Consider the following 7,339-nt stretch of genomic DNA (forward strand, 5'->3'; position numbering starts at 1 on the left):
TGCAACAAGATTAGCCATCAGTTGATCACCTTTGAAGCTGGGTGATGAGACTGCATTATAGGGATCGCTCCGCTTTTAAATATATTTAAATTTTTCCTTAATAAAAAAGTTTCTAAAAAGCCCCACTTGTTTATACATAGGCATGAGAAAGAAGTGTTAGTATTATAGTGAACCAAGCTGTCCGAGGAAAGCTTATTTTTTACATTTTGTCACAATGGTCCTTAGTTGAGGAACAAAGGCAGTGACTTCCTCCTCTTCGTCCACAGCAGATGAAGATGTCACTGATGTGGCTCACCACCCCTTGAGGTGATGGCACAGCTTCCTGAGAATAAAACCATTCTTTAGCAGCAGGAGGGGAGGGAACACTTGGGTAGGAAGATGGCACGAGTGAGGGCTGATGGGAGCTGGTGCGATTGTCTCAATCTCAAATGTCAGACCTGGGAATTTCCACTGCAGGGAATGTCATGAGATTCGACTGACATAGCCATTAAATGTCAGAAAGAAGAAAACTACTTAGAAATACAAAATAATTTTGGTATTTTTATATAAAGAAAGGGGAATGAAAAGTAGTACGATGCGCATGATTTGGGATGAGGGACAACGATGGCATCGGGACATTATGCTACAGATGGATGAACCTCGAAAACGTTAGGCTGAGGGAAAGAAACCAGTCGCAAAAGACCACATGCGTAATTCAATCTACATGTAATTTAATTTACGTGAGAGGTCGGAACAGGCAAATCTGTAAGAGAGAAAGCAGATTAGTGGTTGGCAAGGGCTGGGCCGATAGTGCAGAGTGGCTGCAAATGGGTGCGTGGCTTCCTTGTGGGTGATGAAAAGGTTCTCAGATTGCGATATTTGCACAACTCTGTAAATACTCCAAAGATCTTTGAGTCATACACTGACTAAATTTATGGTGTGTAAATTAATTCTCAATAAAGCTATTAAAAAATGTTGGGGTTTTAGAATATCGGAATTTTTTTTTAGTCTTATTACCTCATGATGTAGTTCGTTACATTATCTCCATAAACAATTCACAATTTATTGTCACTCAGTAAAAATCCAGCAAGGATACATTACACTCAGGAATGATAATAAATTTCTATTAAAAGAAAATCTCAGAGAACATGTTTCTGATAAGCTCCAATACCAAGACTCTCAAAATTAAATTCTGTTTTTCACTAAGTGCTCGACAATTAAGCACCCAAGGGGTGGAGAATGTTTGGTTCCCCAGTGGAGGATGTAGAATCTCCTGATGCTCTACATCTTCTCTTTCCTTTGCTGCTTTGTCAAGGTCCTGTTGCTCATGCTAGCTGGTCCTTCAGGGTGGGTGGGCAGCGGTCCCAAATTCCAAATGGGAGTTAAAGGGATTTCTTTAAAGATATGAAAATGTTGACTTTAGTGCCTGGCATATAGTAGGTGCTCTCTTTATGATATATCTACATATATTACACAGCATTAGAAGACATAACATTTTAGGGTGAAAAAAATTAGAGTTCATTTTATTCAGGTTGGTTATTTTACAGATAAGAAAACTGGGTTTCTAAATTTTTAACTAATAGGCTGATAATTAGAGTGTCTTCTTAGGGCTTTTGTGTGGCTGAAGTGAGATAGCGCCTGTAGGTTACTTAGCACAAAGCCTGGCATGTGACAAATGCTCAGTAGGGATCAGGCCTTATTCTTATCAAGCCGTGACTCTTATTTGCAGGCTAATTGGTGGCATTTCAGTGGAAAAGAAAATGAAGTCATGTGAGCACAACACCTCATTTATCTGGCAAGAATTTTATGTATGTCATAGTTACACAAGTTTCCTATAAAACTCCACTCTTAGTTTAATAACCAAAACTAAAAGGAGAAGAAGGAAAAGGAGAAATCTTTCACACATAGCGATTCCTCTAAAAGGACACGTGGACCTCTCCGGGTGGCTGTGTCCCTCTCCAGCGCCATATCCTCAGATCATGGCTCACCTCGGAGATTCCCTGAGCCTTGCCTGGTCTCCTTCTGTCCTATGATTTCCAAAGACATACCTGGCATGAACTCCATATAAGTGATGCAGGCAAGCACCCACTCCCAGCAAGAACTTTCTAAATTGTAATGCTAATCTACTAGTCATGATTGCTAATGATATGTTATTTTCATTTATTTTACATCTAAACATTATTTTATTTTCAGGAATATTTTTGGAGTGGAAAATACTCGATTTGAGTGAGGGGCACTGTTGTGGTAGGCAGAAAAATGTATCCCAAAGATGCCTTGGATTATCCAGATAGGCTTAATAGAATCACAGGTGTCCTTGTAGAACAGATGTCAGACTGAACACCTATATGACTGCTGGAAGGAGCCATGAGCCACGGAATGCAAGAGGCCTCTCGAAGCCAGCAGAGGCAAGGAAGCAGATTCTCCCCTAGACCTTCCAGAAGGTATGCAGCGAACACCTTGATTTACTCCAGTAAGACCCATTGTGGACTTCTGACTCCTGAAATTCTTAAGATAATAAAGTTGCCTTGTTTTCAACCACTAAGTTTGTGGTCATTTGCTACCACAGCAAGAGTAAACTAATACAGTTGTCATCTTGGATTATGTTGCAAACTTTTGCTAAAGCATGCATTAATTCTCCTCATTAACTACTGCACACTAACCTTACGATTTAGAAAACGGATTTTTTAATGGAAGAGCTAACATTTTTATTACATGCTTTTTGGAAGTTTGAAGAATTGTTTAATTCGATTTTCATAGCATTTCATATTTCTTTTTGAAAAAGAAGTGTATTTGTAACATAACTGCTCTGATTTAACGGGGAAGGGTCTCGCTATCACAAAATCTTTGCTTAGTTGTACTTTAGTGGTATATTTTTATTAATGAAAATAATGTGTTATAGACTGAACATTTGTGTTGCCTCAAAAGTTTGATGTTGAAATCCTATCCCTCAAATGTGGTACATTTAGGAGGTGGGACGTTTAGGAGGCAAGGAACCTCCTAATGAGGGTGGAACCCTAATGAATGGGATTAGTACTTCCTCTCCTCTCTCTCTCTCTCTCTCTCTCTCTCTCTGTCTCTCTCTCCCCTCCTCCCCTCTCCCGCCTTCTTTTTTCTCCTCTCTCTGCTCTCTTCTGTCTGATAATACAATGAGAAGACAGCCATCTGCAAGCCAGGAAGTGGGTCCTCAGCAGACACCGGATCTACTGGCACCTTCATCTTGGACTTGTAGCCTCCAGAACTGTGAGAAATAATTTCTGTTGTTCAAGCCACCCACCCAGTCTGTGGCACTTTGTTGTAGCAGCTCCAGTGAACTGAGACGTCATATATCGCTCAGATTTCACAGAGTGAACATAGAGTAGGACTTTGTCGCACAAATAACTAATTACTTCTCTGAATTACAGCTGAGTTTCATTAGTTTTGATTCCTGCAGTTAGCATGACTAATAATCTATCAATGAATGTATATGATAGTTACGTTGAAGGGACATGTGAAAATTAATGATTATTACACTAACCAATGTCACACAATAATTTTATGATCAACATTTTGATTTTACATGGACTGGGATAGGGCACCGTGAGCCCGTTAGACACCTTGGCAAGCATCAGGAAAATGCACCCTCTCTGAGTGGGAGCATCCCTGAGGGTTGAGGCCATGACAAGCCAGGGGAACAGGGCTATATCTGAGCAGGTTACCCCCGGGGTGAGGCACAACCCCCTAGCCATCTGCAGAAGCCGTGGGAAGGAGCCTAGGAAGTCTTTCAAGACAGGCAGTCACGGTGGCCTTGACATTACATAGACAGGGGTTGAATCTTTCCTCCATTATTTATTAATAATATGGACTGAGGAAGTTACTGAAACTCCCTCCCTGAACCTAAAATTGCCCATTTATAAAATAAAGACAGTTATCTGTGTCTTGAGTAACTGTTGTCAGAATTAGGAAGGAAATGTATAAGGTGCCTGGACCACACTAATCAATGGGCTGTATCACGCAGTATAACATTCTCGTTCTGTTGAGGAAATGGTGACCTTGAAAGGGCTGGGCCTCACCTAAGGCCTGTTAGCACGCATCCCTAGCTGGCCGGCCGCTGGTGTTGAGCCTGCCTTGAAGCATTACGCAGGAAGAGAGTTTGGTAATTTTTTTTAGCGGTGTGGGAAAAATATAACCATTTCAGGGGGCTCTGAGTGTGAGATTTTACTTTCATACCAATTACATACTTACAGCCCATTTTGGTGATTTTGAAAATCAGAGATTCGATTTTTTAATGGAATTTATTTCGTATTTTCACTGTCATATCAGCATCAGGGAACATTTCAAGCCTGCAATTTTGGGGGGAAATAATAGTCTGTGAATCACCTTAGTTACTTCATAAGAGGGAGTGGAGAGGTTACCCAGAATTCCCTGGTGCAGGGGGCTGTGTCAGCACCAGGAGAAGCTCCTAGGCTGCTGATGCAGGTGGGCGACTCTGCAGCAGAGTCTGGGTGTGGACCAGCAGACGGGTGACCCGGAGCGAGGATTTGGTGGTCACTCAGGGATCTGCAGCCAGTAGGATCCAAGATGAGGACAAGCCTTGCAGGCAGTGACCAGGCTTTGACCAGTGGGAAGAATATTTCATAAATTATTCCAGCCTCAGACAGTGCTGGGAAGACTGGGAGGGCAACCAGCAGCCAGGGGGACAGGAGCCCAGTGAGCACAGCCAGTGCACCTCCTAGAACCAGCAAAAGGCCAGAGGACACTTCCTGGAAACCTGAAGAGGGAGAGAGAGAGGGAGGGAAAGAGAGAGGGAGGGGATGTGTCCACTTCCCTCTCCTGTAACCTCAAAACCTCTTTCAGGAGAGAGGCAGAGACAAAGAAGGTATGTGGTGAAATAGCCATTTTATCCCAGAGAGGTTTAACATTACCTGGAGGGATGGTATAAAAGATCCAGTCAGGTTAAATTTAAACTGGAATGCGCATTTATTATTTTTTGTTTACTTATTAAATAACCAGGTTAACTATAGTCAAAATAAAGGAGCTACATTTTCTCTACACATTTTAGTGACCACGTGAGTGAATTCAGTGACCCAGATATTTACTCTCCTTTCTTCTCACTCCTCCCCTTACTTCCAACAAAACTCGTTAAATTCCACGTAGAAATCTCTTCCACAGTATCCTTGGGGGATGTATTTCAGATGGAACCTGATTCTTTACCAGCAACGTTACAGCCATACCTGACGGGTCACGGTTTGCAACTTGTAAGGTGTTACGGATACTTCTGAAGCTCTTTCTAAAACTTTGGATTCTGTCACCAGAAAAATGCACCCATCTTGATCAAGGTTACCTTCTCGAAAAGGTAATTCTAATAATTGAAGCGACACCACATTCACTCTGTTCCTACATGACAGTCTGCACATACCTGAAGGCCATGGTAAAGTGGAAGGTTACAGCTGGGCTCACGTCTATGGCAGCTCCATCAAAGCTCTCTCGGTATGCGTCCCCCCTAGCTGCTAGAACAACATCTCTGGAGGGCAGAGGTTTTTGTCTGTTTGTTCATCGCTCTACTCCCAGCACCTAGATCAGTTTTAATTCTTGTCGAATGAATAGATGTACCAAGTTCTTCAGACGTTGCCTGAGTCTTCTCTGTATTTATGGTATTGATCGTTTTTAACCGTCACAAGACTTCATGCTAAGCTCAGTAGGACACTGACATCCCCACTTGTTTTTGAGGCAGCATTGCAGTATGTCACTGTCTTTTGGATCCATCTCCTATCGAGTTACCTATCCCTTCTAGCCATGTGCCATATGCATATTTGATGAGTGACATCAGTCCACTAACTAGTACTGCAGCTGTATCTGGGATGGGGATAGAATGCTGTAAAGGACAAATGAGCCCAGCAGGGAATCATAAGCAATTGGAACAGAAACGATACCATGGAAACTTCCTGAAGCTCGGCATTAAACAAAGGCAGAGCGAGTCCAAATCAGGTGTCATTTAAGATGGGGCTAATGTGGGAGATTAGATAACTTTTACTTGGCATGAAGACAGGAGACAGTGGAAAGAATTCACCCCAGCTGGCATCATGGGAAAATGAATTAATAGGATTGTGTATCTGTAAGAATGAGGTTCTCCGGGAAGAGAACCTACTGAATGTGTGTGTGTGTGTGTGTGTGTGTGTGTGTAGAGAGATTGAGCGGTTGATTTTAAGAAATTGGCTTATATAATTGTGGAGACTGGCAAGTCCAAAATTTGCAGCGTATGCTGGCAGTCAGGAGATCCAGCAAGATTGTTAGTTTAAGTCTAATGGCTGTTTGTTGGCAGATTCCCCCTCCCTTGGGAATGAATAGTCTTTTTCTTAAGGGTTTCCATGGACTGGATGAGACCTACCCACCTTACGTGGAGCAATCTGCTTTATGCAAAGTCTACTAATTTCCCATCCAAAAAATACCTTCACAAAAACTGGAGAATAGTATTTGATCAAATAGCTGGGTGCTGTGGCCTAGCCAAGTCTACACATAAAATTAACCGTCACAATACCACTTACGAAAACCCAACACAAAAGCCGCTGGGTTTATACAGTCGGTGAAGTAGAGCAACATTCTAATTTCACTGGTTATTCCGAACCCTCCTTCTAATTTCAGCCTTGAGCCTCCCCTCATCACTGACTCCTCTTGGGATGCCCTTCCAACCCTGCTTCCTTTACCACTGGAAAAAATCGACTCGTCTTTCAGAGTTCGGATCAGATGTCACCTCTGTGGCACTTTCTTTAATTCCACATCCCATTCTGATGAATTAATTCCTTCCTACCTGTCGCTTCAAATTAATTCCTTTATGTCTGTACTGTTACAGCATTGATCACACTGTCTTGCAATTGCTTGCGCATCAAACAACAGATTAGCATCGTGGTTACAAATAGAAACTCTGGCTCGAGACTTCCACTTAATTCCTGACCTCAGCAAGTTGCCCAACATCTCTGTGCCTTGGTTTCTTCACCTATAAAATGGAAATGAAGTTGTCCTGACAATCTGTAGTTGTAGTGAGGACTCAATATATGTAAAACTCTTAGCACAGTGTCCAGTATGTAGAACCACTAAAAAAAGGTAGTTATTCTCATTCTGAGTTACTGTTTCTCTCATTCTTAGTTACTGTGTTATGTGGAAAGATTCGGTGTTTCTGGAGGGCAAGGACATCAAGGTGTCCCCCCTAATATTGTGTGGATTAGACCAGGGGTCTGTAGACATTTATTGGATTGTTCAGTACCTTCTATTTATGGGGTGCTCTACAATATCCAAAGGCTAGCAGCATTACTGCTCACTGAAACCTCATTGCAATCTTTGAGGTCATTCTTATCCCCATTTCACAGATGAGGAAACCGAGAAGTAG

The sequence above is a fragment of the Pteropus medius genome, unplaced genomic scaffold (genome assembly GCF_902729225.1).
Source record: "Pteropus medius unplaced genomic scaffold, Ma_sr-lr_union100, whole genome shotgun sequence".
Classification (NCBI taxonomy): domain Eukaryota; kingdom Metazoa; phylum Chordata; class Mammalia; order Chiroptera; family Pteropodidae; genus Pteropus; species Pteropus medius.